Raw genomic sequence first — 13,270 nt, 5'->3', positions numbered from 1 at the left:
CTACATTCCAGCAAAAACGTTTAACATGATATAATACTTATTAAAAAGATTAGTGACCTTTAACAGAGTAGTTCCGGTGAAGTACCATTCCCAGAATACTGAAGTGTATACATACATGTCATTATAACGGTATAGCAGGATTTTCTCATCAATTCCATTCAGAAAATAAAAAACTGCTACATACCTCAATGCAGATTCATCTGCCCCTGTCCCCTGATCTGAAGCTTTTACCTCCCTCAGATGGCCGAGAACAGCAATATGATCTTAACTACTCCGGTTAAAATCATAGTAAAAACTCTGGTAGATTCTTCCTCAAAGTCTGCCAGAGAAGTAATAACACGCTCCGGTGCTATTATAAAATAACAAACTTTTGATTGAAGTCATAAAAACTAAGTATAATCACCATAGTCCTCTCACACATCCTATCTAGTCGTTGGGTGCAAGAGAATGACTGGGACTGACGTAGAGGGGAGGAGCTATGTGCAGCTCTGCTGGGTGAATCCTCTTGCATTTCCTGTTGGGGAGGAGTTATATCCCAGAAGTAATGATGACCCGTGGACTGATCACACATAACAGAAGAAAGACAAAGCAATGATACATGTAAGTCAGGGGGCTACAAAACAAAATCTGCTCAGGTTCAATTATCTAAAAATGATCCTCCACAACTGCAAGATCCCTAGTTACATTTTTAAAGGCAGATTTTGCTATACTTCTCCATTGGGAGTTCCCTGCATTTCTGTATGTGAAAGAGAGACAACCTCAGTGCAATATAGCACTGTATAACATGACAGTTCTGCTGCATTTACACTTTGTGCTTTGAATTTTATATCACTTTACACTTCAGATTAACTTTTATCACATTTAAACGTTGCACTTTCAAATATGTATTTTATTTTGTACACAGCAGTGTATTTAGGATTGGGATTTTACAAATTCTGATTATGGCTTCACAGTTTCTGTGTAACTTTAACAAATCAGTCTTATACTTTGTACATGTATGTGCATCTTTTACAAATTACATTGCACTTTGCTTTTCTTCAATTTATAACAAAAAAAAATGTCAGCTTCAGTTTCCCAGAGAGCTTCATTAGTTTCTAAGGGCCAGATAATCCAACATTCTATAGTTTGGAGAGAGATTATAGTGCAGGCTTCACAAGTTCTGAATTTACTGAATTTTCGAAGTAAATGGGAGGAACTTGAAAGTCCTAGAGAGATGAGAGATGCCTTCCATAGAAAGTAATAAAGCTCTCTGGGATACAAAATTTCACATGGGAGAGAAAAGGTAAATGGCGAACACCTGGGGCTGATCTAAAGGCTCAGTATCAATTACATGCATCAATTACAAATGAAACTGACATGTTTTCACTACAATTTAACTCGCTTTTGTCAATATTTTAGTACATATTACTTTCTGTTAGTTAAAATAAGTATTGTGAATTCTGCATACAGCTGGTGAGATAATTCAGTGAGACCAGCTTGTGAAATATGCTTACAAAATGTCACAAGACTTGCGAGAGAGCTTCAGACATACCCTGGGAACTCCATTGTTCAGCCCAGGGAACTCCCCTGTCCCTCCCACTTTCTGAAAGGGTCAGTTTAAGTTTGCAATTGAGCCAACCTGAAATGTATAGTAATATAAAATAATTGCAACAAAACTTGTATATTATGCAGTGCTATACTGCCCTAGACTTGTCCTTCACAAACATAGAGAGATCTTGCAGTTCTGCAGAGTTCCACCCTTTTTCTTTTGAGTATTCGGTGAGTTCAACCACTGTGAAGTCTGAACTACAATTATCTCCAAGCTGGAGAATCCTTTGAATATCAAGGCTAGGATGAGCTGTGCTGCCTTTTAGCACCACATGCAGGTAGTTCCACGGAGGGATGTGTCTCCTTGTGGCAGCTGGCCATAAGTGGGCACTGCACCTCTTGCTTGCAATAGACGCTATGATGCTCGGGATTTGTCATGCTACGTCATAACCATAGGCCATAAACATTTCACCAAAATATGGCGATCATATTATTAATGGTTTGATTCCTGCTAAGAAAATTAGAAAACAAATAATCTGAATTCTATATTATCTAATAAATATGCAACTTACCTGTGTGTTATTTTGCTGTACAAAGGACAGTACTTCAGAGGCAGAGCTATCAACTCATGTGTCTGTAAAACAAGAAACACACACTGGTTGTGAGGCAACAGATATACCAGGAGTTAATCATCTGATGAAATCTACTTAAACTGAAAACTAAAGAATGAAACCTGTCAAATCATGTAACGCTACTGCTGCCATTTCACAAGCCTCATGGTTTGCTGCTCCAGTCCTGAGGTGTGCGCAGACAAGGAAGATGGCGGACTGGCAGTGCTCTATTCTCTGGCCTACTCAGTCTGCAGTGCAAAATGTATGCTTAAAAAATATTTTATTCAAATCGCAATATTAAATCAAAAAACTGTGATATTTTGCACAGCCCTACTCAAATGGTTATTTTACTTATTTATCATACAGAAGAAATATTGCATGCATTTCATAATTTCTCATTAACTCAGTCTTGTTCAAGCAGTAAATAACTGTAGCAACACTTGATTTTTATCACAACTGCAATACACCCACACTGCACAATACATTGTGCTAAACATTTACATATGGAAAATAAAGATTATATCTATTTTTTTGTGCTGAGAAATAGAGACAAACTGAGAAACAGAGAGATTGATTGATGAGATTAAAGGATTTTCTGGTAGTAGAGTAAAATATTAATTTCTTCTACGCCTGAACGGTTAGCCTATATTTAATGAGACAAAGCATTTGGGTTACTAAAACATATCTTTGTTTTCATTCTGCTTAATAAACTACTTCTACAGACAATTGTTATTAATACCAGGCATTGGCCAGGTTATAATTCAAAGTGACACAATGCAGGATGACAAAAATGACGTAATGCTTTACTAATCAAATTTTTTGTTCATGAACCTAAACTATCCTATGGTGGGGTCTACTTAAGAATCATTACTTATGGACAGATATATTTAACTCCATGTTACGATTCAAAAGGCAAATTTCTACTGCAGACAAAGTTATTATTTTATCTAATAATCCATAAATTATGTTATACTTTGGCTATGTGCTGTGATCCCTTAAAAGGCTGCAAAGTAAAAACAAGCCAACATTAAAGGAACACTAAACCCAAAAAAATTATTTCATGATTCAAGTAGAGAATAAAATTTTAAACAACATTCCAATTTACTTCTATTATCTAGTTTGCGTCATTATTTAGCTATCCTTTATTGAAGAAATAGAAATGCACATGGATGAGCCAATCATACTAGGAGGTGTCTATGTATAGCAACCAATCAGCAGCTACTGAGCATATCTAGATATGCTTTTCAGCACACTATATCAAGAGAATAAAGCAAATTAGATACTAGAAGTAAATTATAAAGTTGTTTAAAATGGCATGCTCTTTCTAAATCATAAAAGAAAAAAAAATGGGTTTCATGTCCCTTTAACCCCTTAACGACCGAGGACGTGCAGGGTACGTCCTCAAAAAAAGGCAGTTAACGCCTGAGAACGTACCCTGCACGTCCTCGATGTGGAAAGCAGCTGGAAGCGATCCTGCTCACTTCCAGCTGCTTTCCGGTTATTGCAGTGATGCCTCGATATGGAGGCATCCTGCAATAACCGTTTTAAGCCATCCGGTGCAGAGAGAGCCACTCTGTGGCCCTCTCTGCACCGGAGATCGGTGGCTTATAGCGTTGGTGGGTGGGAGCCGGACCGGGAGGCGGGTGGCGGCCATGGATGGCCCTTCGTGATGTGGAGGGGGGCGGGATCGTGGACGGGGAGGCCAGGGGGCGCGCACTGACGCGCGCACGTGCACGGGAGGGCGGGGGCGGGCGCGTGCACGGGGAGGGAGCGGGTGGGAACCGCTACACTACAGAAAAAAATTGTAGGAAAATGATAAAAAAATAGCATAAAATAAATAAATCAAACGAAAAAAATAAATCAGTTAGGTGGTGGGTGTTGGGCTGTGGGGAGGGGGAAGCTACACTACAGAAAAACCAGGTAAAAAATAAAATAAAACATATTTTTTTGCAAACTGGGTACTGGCAGACAGCTGCCAGTACCCAAGATGGCCCCCAATAAGGCAGAGGGGAGGGTTAGAGAGCGGTTTGGGGGGGGATCCTACACAGTAGCATATGTAAATATGCTAAAAAATAATTTTTTATTTTTTTATTTTAGTACTTTTATTTTAGTACTGGCAGACTTTCTGCCAGTACTTAAGATGGCGGGGACAATTGTGGGGTGGGGGAGGGAAGGGAGCTGTTTGGGAGGGATCAGGGGGTGGGATGTGTCAGGTGGGAGGCTGATCTCTACACTAAAGCTAAAATTAACCCTGCAAGCTCCCTACAAACTCCCTAATTAACCCTTTCACTGCTAGCCATAATACACGTGTGAGGCGCAGCAGCATTTAGCGGTCTTCTAATTACCAGAAAGCAACGCCAAAGTCATATATGTCTGCTATTTCTGAACAAAGGAGATCCCAGAGAAGCATTTACAACCATTTATGCCATAATTGCACAAACTGTTTGTAAATGTTTTCAGTGAGAAACCTAAAATTGTGAAAAATGTAACTTTTTTTTTTTATTTGATCGCATTTGGCGGTGAAATGGTGGCATGAAATATACCAAAATTGGCCTAGATCAATACTTGGGGTTGTCTACTACACTACACTAAAGCTAAAATTAACCCTACAAGCTCCCTAAAAGCTCCCTAATTAACCCCTTAACTGCTGGGCATAATACACGTGTGGTGCGCAGTGGCATTTAGCGACCTTCTAATTACCAAAAAGCAACGCCAAAGCTATATATGTCTGCTATTTCTGAACAAAGGGGATCCCAGAGAAGCATTTACAACCATTTATGCCATAATTGCACAAGCTGTTTGTAAATAATTTCAGTGAGACACCGAAAGTTTGTGAAAAAATTTGTGAAAAAGTGAACGATTTTTTGTATTTGATCGCATTTGGCGGTGAAATGGTGGCATGAAAAATACCAAAATTGGCCTAGATCAATACTTTGGGATGTCTTCTAAAAAAATATATACACATGTCAAGGGATATTCAGGGATTCCTGAAAGATATCAGTGTTCTAATGTAACTATCGCTAATTTTGAAAAAAAAAGTGGTTTGGAAATAGCAAAGTGCTAATTGTATTTATGGCCCTATAACTTGCAAAAAAAACAAAGAAGATGTAAACATTGCGTATTTCTAAACTCAGGACAAAATTTTGAAACTATTTAGCATGGGTGTTTTTTGGTGGTTGTAGATGTGTAACAGATTTTTGGGGTCAAAGTTAGAAAAAGTGTGTTTTTTTTTCCATTTTTCCTCATATTTTATAAAAAAATTTTATAGTAAATTATAAGATATGATGAAAATAATGGTATCTTTAGAAAGTCCATTTAATGGCGAGAAAAACGGTATATAATATGTGTGGGTACAGTAAATGAGTAAGAGGAAAATTACAGCTAAACACAAACACCGCAGAAATGTAAAAATAGCCTTGGTCCCAAACGGACAGAAAATGGAAAAGTGCTCTGGTCATTAAGGGGTTAAAGTACTGCATGTGCTGTGATCTTTGCATTCTACCCTGCAGATAATGTTTTACCAATCCACCTATCACTAGGAGATAGCAATGCACTAAACAAGCTTGCAGATATGCTTCCTCCTGCCAAACCGGCTCAGCTTTCAGTCTATATTTAACTTTGCCTTGTAATCCACGTTACTAAATTGTGCTGGTCTGTTTATTGCAAAGAGAAGAGAACTTGGGTGACGCTGACAAGTGGTCTAAAGAGCAAAATGACTCATCTACTATTTAAAACTAAGTTCTTGATATTTTGAAATGCGTATAACCAATGTAAATAGATGCATATAAAGTAATCAGATTTAATAAACTGATTGCAAGTCACATGAACATATTTTTTTTTTCCCTTCTAATGACAGCTTTTTAATTCATCTGTTAAATAAGTTAAGTGCCCTTTGTGGATAAAATAATTAAGAAAGTATTTTGCGGTCATTGAGAAAAATATTTTTTATAGCTTTAAAATGATATGAGGTAGCCAAAAGCTATACATAGAGGTGTTTATCTGCACAAAGACTAGAAACCACTGTACCAAAGGCAGAATATGACCCCAACACTTTAACATGAAGTGGAATACAAAATAAGCAAGCCTTTGTCAGCCTAAATGTAGGTACAGTCAAGTATACATGCAAGTTCAGTACATCAATAATATATAACTCTCCTATTTCCAAGATGTCCCATCTTGTCGTACATACAAATATGATGGTACATGAGTAATCGGCAAGGGATTGTCTCTAGGGTTGGGAGCTCTGCCCTATGCCCCTTCTGCCACTTTACATAATTGTTTTAGGTTCCAGTTTCACAAAACAAAATTAAAGGGACCTGCTAAATGCCCCCCATAAATGCCTAACTCTGCTTATGTACAAACTCAAGTCATGCACTGGTGTCAATGACTAGCCTAAACCTTCCAAACCCAACAGTTCATCTGTCAGAGAGCAGGGATGGTTCAAACCTCAAACCTGGAAGAGGATCTACATTTGAAAAGTTGTTCCTTTTTTTATATATATATACAAACCAATGACAGAGATAAAGGAGAGAGAAGTGGAATAATTTGTATTTATATATATATATATACATATACACATACACACAACAAGCCAATTTCCAGCTCAGCCCACCACGAGTTAACAGCCTGGGTGCAAGAATATAAAGCATACAGGAAGGTAAGGATGCACTCACAGGACTTCCACAAAACCTTTTATTGAGGAACGTTTTCGGGGTTGTGAATATATATATATATACACATACACACACGTGTGTGTGTATGTGTGCGCGCGCACATATATATATATATATATATATATATATTTTTTTTTTTTTTTTTTAATATATACACACATGCACACACACAAATACATACTCTTTAATATATACATACTCTTCAATAAAAGATATCGAGAACGAAGCAAATTTGATAACTTTAGTAAATTGGAAAGATATTTAAAATTGCATGCTCTATTTGAATCATGAAAGTTTAATTTTGATTTTACTGTCCTTTTAAGTAAATAAGTAGTGTCATGAATAGTGTTTGTTTTAAACAGGAAAACAAATATTAAAGTTATGGCTAAAAGACTTAAAGCTAACATTTGTAAAAACACTTTCTCTGGAAAAGAAGATATTCGATTGTTCGTACATTGCCAAATAAATATTGGCATATGCAGGGGCCATACTCGACCCCATAGCCGTTCCAAGGGTTTGCAGAAAAAATGCCTCTTCAAAGCGAAAAACATTATTCTCCAGATACAACTCTAATAACTGAACAATAAAGTCAATAGGGGGGCCGTTATATTGTTGGTTGTTAATAAGTATCTGACGTACCATATCAATACCGTGTCGGTGTGAAATTACAGTATACAAACTTACCACGTCCATGGTAACAAGTACATCAGACTCAGAGAAGTCAGTTTGTGCCTTGAGTAAATTAATTAGTTCAAATGAATCTTTAAGATATGAGCGAGTAGATTACTCGGTCATATCTTAAAGATTCATTTGAACTAATTAATTTACTTTGTATACTGTAACTCCACACTGACACGGTATTGATATGGTACGTTGGATACTTATTAGCAACCAACAATATAACGGCCACCCTATTGACTTTATTGTTCAGTTATTAGAGTTGTGTCTGGAAAATACTTTTTTCACTTTGAAGAGGCATTTTTTTTTCTGCAAACCCTTGGAACGGCTATGGGGTCGAGTATGGCCCCTACATATGCCAATATTTATATGGCAATGTACGAACAATCGAATATCTTCTTTTCCACAAACACATCTATTCGTTTTTACCGCCGTAATATTGATAATGTGTTTTTGATCTGGAGGGTTACCTCTGATTCATTGATGGTCTGGTTTGATGCCTTGAACTCACTGGAATCTACTATTAGATTTAACCCCTTAACGACACGCGTCGTACAGGGTACGTCTTGCACAAACTGGTCTTTAAAGACCAGCGACGTACCCTGTACGACGTTGGGGTTGAAAGCGGCTGGAAGCGATCCTGATCGTTTCCAGCCACTTTCCGGTTATTGTAGTGATGCCTCGATATCGAGGCATCACTGCAATAACATTTTTCCCCATCCGATGCAGAGAGAGCCACTCTGTGGCCCTCTCTGCACCGGACATCGATGCCGCGATCATTGGTGGGTGGGAGCAGACGTGGGAGGCGGGTGGGCGGCGATCGATGGCTTACCGGTGGGCGGGATCGTGGGCGGGATTGCTGGGGGGCGCGCACAGGGGAGGCGGACGGGCGCGTGCACGGGGAGGGAGCGGGTGGGAACCATTACACTATGGAACAGTGGTTTCTATTTAGAGGGAGAGAGGGGGGATAAATATGTTAATCGAAGGGATCTGGGAGGGGGTGGGGGTTTAGTCTTGGGGGGGGGGAAGCTACACTACAGAAAAGTGGGGGAAAAATATACATTTTTTTTGTAAACTGGGTACTGGCAGACAGCTGCCAGTACCCAAGATGGCTCCCAATAATGTAGAGGGGGAGGGTTAGAGAGCTGTTTGGGGGGGGGATCAGGGAGGTTTGGGGCTAAGAGGGATCCTACACAGCAGCATATGTAAATATGCTCCCAAAAGAAAAAAAAAAAAAGATACCTTTTATTTTAGTACTGGCAGACTTTCTGCCAGTACTTCAGATGGCGGGGACAATTGTGGGGTGGGGGAGGGAAGAGAGCTGTTTGGGAGGGATCAGTGGGTCTGATGTGTCAGGTGGGAGGCTGATCTCTACACTAAAGCTAAAATTAACCCTGCAAGCTCCCTACAAGATCCCTAATTAACCCCTTCACTGCTAGCCATAATACACGTGTGATGTACAGCGGCATTTAGCAGCCTTCTAATTACCAAAAAGCATTGCCAAAGCCATATATGTCTGCTATTTCTGAACAAAGGGGATACCAGAGAAGCATTTACAACCATTTGTGCCATAATTGCACAAGCTGTTTGTAAATAATTTCAGTGAGAAACCTAAAATTGCGGAAAAAAATACGTTTTTTTTTAAATTTGATCGCATTTGGCGGTGAAATGGTGGCATTAAATTTACCAAAATGGGCCTAGATCAATACTTCGGGTTGTCTACTACACTACACTAAAGCTAAAATTAACTCTACAAGCTCCCTACATGCTCCCTAATTAACCCCTTCACTGCTGGGCATAAAACACGTGTGGCGCGCAGTGGCATTTAGCAGCCTTCTAATTACCAAAAAGTAACGCCAAAGCCATATAAGTCTGCTATTTCTGAACAAAGGGGATCCCAGAGAAGCACTTACAACCATTTATGCCATAATTGCACAAGTTGTTTGTAAATAATTTCTGTGAGAAACCTAAAGTTTGTGAAAAAGTTACCATTTTTTTTTATTTGATCGCATTTGGCGGTGAAATGGTGGCATGAAATATACCAAAATGGGCCTAGATCAATACTTTGGGATTTCTTCTAAAAAAAATATATATACATGTCAAGGGATATTTAGGTATTCCCGACAGATATCAGGGTTCCAATGTAACTAGCGCTCATTTTGAAAAAAAGTGGTTTTGAAATAGCAAAGTGCTACTTGTATTTATGGCCCTATAACTTGCAAAAAAAAGCAAAGAAGATGTAAACATTGGGTATTTCTAAACTCAGGACAAATTTTAGAAACTATTTAGCATGGTTGTTTTTTGGTGGTTGTAGATGTGTAACAGATTTTGGGGGTCAAAGTTAGAAAAAGTGTGTTTTTTTCCATTTTTTCCTCATATTTTATCATATTTTTAATAGTAAATTATAAGATATGATGAAAATAATGGTATCTTTAGATAGATATGTGTGGGTACAGTAAACGAGTAAGAGGAAAATTACAGCTAAACACAAACACCGCAGAAATGTAAAAATAGCCCTGGCCCTTAAGGGAAAGAAATTGAAAAATGGCCGTGTCCTTAAGGGGTTAAGATAGAGAGCGACACAAAAATGGTTCATTTTCTTGATCTTGAGATATATAAGGAGTTTATAAGCAGAGGGATGTCAACTACATACTAATCTTTTTAGTAAACAGACCGACAAAAACTCCATTTTGCATTATAGCAGTTTTCATCCTCGTTTTCAGAAAGATGGGGTCAGTTCTTCTCAGCTTCTGCGGGTGGTGCGAAACATCGATAATACTCAGAAAATGTCACAACTTGATGAAATGTCTATGAAATTCCTGAACAGAGGGTACCCACATTCTCTCATTTCCCAACAATTTAATAAAGCTAAAGGCCTGACACAGGCACACACCACCATCAGAAGAGCTGATGATGCTCCTGACACCCGAATGTATTTCATCACTACCTATACTCCGGCAACTAGATTTGTGACGGCAGCACTCAAGGATAACTGGCCTATAGTAGCAATGGGTAGCAGTCTTCCATTTGGTGGTATTCCACCTCTCCGAATGGTATATAAGAGATTTAAAAATGTAAGTGATCTTCTGGTACTGACGGATCCAGTCCATTGTTATCATAAAGAGACATGGTTGCCCAGAGGTAAAAAGGGATGTTTTCGTTGTGGAAACTGCGTGACTTGTAATAGTGTGATTACAGGCAGCACATTTCATCATCCACACACGAATAAGCTATATCAGATCAAACACAGATTGACTTGCCTTTCTGAATATGTGATTTATATAATCATCTGTCCATATTCTCTGTGTTATATTGGAAAAACGATCACTACCTTCAGGGAGCGCCTAGCCGACCACAAATCAGCCATTAGACAGGCCATTGACAAGGAAGATTCTGATCAGCACATGGCCAGGCACTTTGTGAAAGCAAAGCAGGCCATCCTATATCATCACTACGTACAATGTTAATCGACCATCTACCGCCATTGAAGCAAGGGGGTGATAGAGCTAAAGATGGAAGCGAGATGGATTTTTCATTGGATACAGTCTCACCTAGAGGCCTGAACAGCATGATGGACTTTGCCTGTTGCTATCTCTAATCTAGATGTGTAGGAGCCTGGATAAGTTGTCAGTGAAGCCCCTGTACCCAGGGAAGGCTTATGAAATGAGAATGTTGGAGTACACAATCAGCATGTCGCCTCTGAAGCAGGGGGACTGTTTGGACCTAGGATGTCTGAGTATTATCCTCCTCTATGTCAGGACTTTGTAAATAATTCAATTTCTACCATACTCTTGAGACACAAAGTTGAAAGTCCTGTATATACTCTCCTTATTAGAAGATGCCAGTAGTGGTTTTGATACAGCAATGTATAGATTACCACATTAGGCTGTACTGAGGGGAATATTTTAAGATATATAAAGTTGCTTTAAGTTGCCATAAATTGATTAATTATATGTTAGCTTTTAAGTGGTTGTTACTAACTATACGCTTTGGTATTGTGATATGGTCCTGTCATTTATACATAGTTTATATGTTCTTTATATGTAGTTATACATCTACATCTAACAGCTGTTGATTGCATCCTTTAAGCGATGTCTGATACACAGCTTTTGTGTATGTGTTGCCATGGCTACATCGGAACTTCCTGATGACATCATCACGATGCACGGTCAATTTGTATTGTCTATAGTGCGGTTACAGTGTTTGGTCCAATGCGAGGCACAGCTGTTATGGATGATCACTGATTATCACAGGTGGGTGTTGGGTCTATTAAGGGGTTCTCTTGTGCAATAGTTTAAGTCTACTTTGGCCTCCATTTGATAAAGGCTCCATTGGGAGCTGAAATGTTATGGCTTTGGGCAATATTGTTTAAACATTAAACAATTAAATAAAAGGCTTTTTTAAAGACCCTTTGCCTGTTTTGCCTGCTTGTGTACCCATTGAGGAAACTGCCTATCCTGGATACACTTTGGAGTCATTGGATGTTTATTTAGCAGTGTACCGGGCTGCTGTTGATAGTTGGTGTGTGCCATTCTTTATGGAATATACCATCAGATATATGTATAAATATTTATGAATAAATAAAACTTATTACTTATTATCAACAGTTTTCATGCATCTTGGCATGCTCTCCACCAGTCTTTCACATTGCTGTTGGGTGACTTTATGCCACTCCTGGCAAAAAAATTCAAGCAGCTTGGGTTTGTTTGATGGCTTTGGACCATCCATCCTCCTCTTGATCACATTCCAGGGGTTTTCAATGGGGTTCAGGTCTAGAGATTGGGTTGGCGATGACAGGGTCTGGATCTGGTGGTCCTCAAGCCACACCTTGATTGACCTGGCTGTGTGGCAGAGCATTGTCCTGCTGGAAAAAAATAAATCTTCAGAGCAGAAGGAAGCAAGTTTTCCTACAGGATAACCTTTACATGGCTTGATATATGCGACCTTCACAAAGATGACTCTGCCCGATATCAGCCTTGCTGAAGCACCCCCAGATCAATCCTCCAACAAAATTCACAGTGGGTGCCAGACACTATGGCTTGTAGGCCTCTTCAGGTCTCTTTCTATTTATTAGACAACCAGGTGTTGGGCGAAGCTCTAAATTGGCCTGGCTTAAGCAAGGCTGGAATCGAACAAATTGATCTTTCTAAAGAACTCATAAATCAAGCCACATACAAGGTTATCCTGGTAGAAAAATTGACGCCTTCTGCACTGACAATGTTCCCCAACTTTGAGAATTGTTTTTTCCAGCAGGACAATGCTCCATGCCACATAGCAAAGTCAATCAAGGTGTGGATGGAGGACAACCCGATCAAGACCGTCATCCCCTGCCCAATCTCAAAACCTTAACCCCATTGAAAACCTCTGGAATGTGATCAAGATGAAGATAGATGGTCAACAGCGATCAAACAAGGCCGAGCTGCTTGAATTGTTGCACCAGGAATGGCATAAAGTCACCCAACAGGAATGTGAAAGACTGGTGGAGAGCATACCAAGATGCATTAAAGCTGTTATTGATAATCAGGCTAATTCCACCAAATACTGATTTCTAAAAGTATTGTGTTATTTAAAATGAATATATTGTTTTCTTCAAATTATTCAAGGTCTAAAAACACTACATCTTTTTGTTATTTTGACCAGTTTCTGCAAATAAATGTTCAATATTTTTATTTGGAATTTGAAAGAAATGTTGTCAGTAGTTTATAGAATAAAACAAAATGTTAATTTTTCTCACATACATAACCATAAATAGTAAAACCAGAAAAAATGCAGTGGTCTCTT

At 38.9% G+C, this 13,270-nt stretch overlaps 1 protein-coding gene across 3 annotated transcripts in view; it reads right to left on the bottom strand.

The window, feature by feature from the left end:
- The window catches only part of LOC128656390 (choline-phosphate cytidylyltransferase A), a 125,630-nt gene that overhangs the window by 96,504 nt on the left and 15,856 nt on the right, over positions 1–13,270 (bottom strand). For all 3 annotated transcript variants that reach the window (XM_053710264.1, XM_053710266.1, XM_053710265.1), the window contains exon 2: positions 2,100–2,161. The gene's annotated coding sequence lies outside the window, so the exon portion shown is untranslated. The remainder of the gene's footprint in view (positions 1–2,099; positions 2,162–13,270) is intronic.

Source organism: Bombina bombina, chromosome 4 (assembly GCF_027579735.1).
Source record: "Bombina bombina isolate aBomBom1 chromosome 4, aBomBom1.pri, whole genome shotgun sequence".
Lineage (NCBI taxonomy): Eukaryota > Metazoa > Chordata > Amphibia > Anura > Bombinatoridae > Bombina > Bombina bombina.
This window is presented reverse-complemented; position numbering and strand designations above follow the sequence as displayed.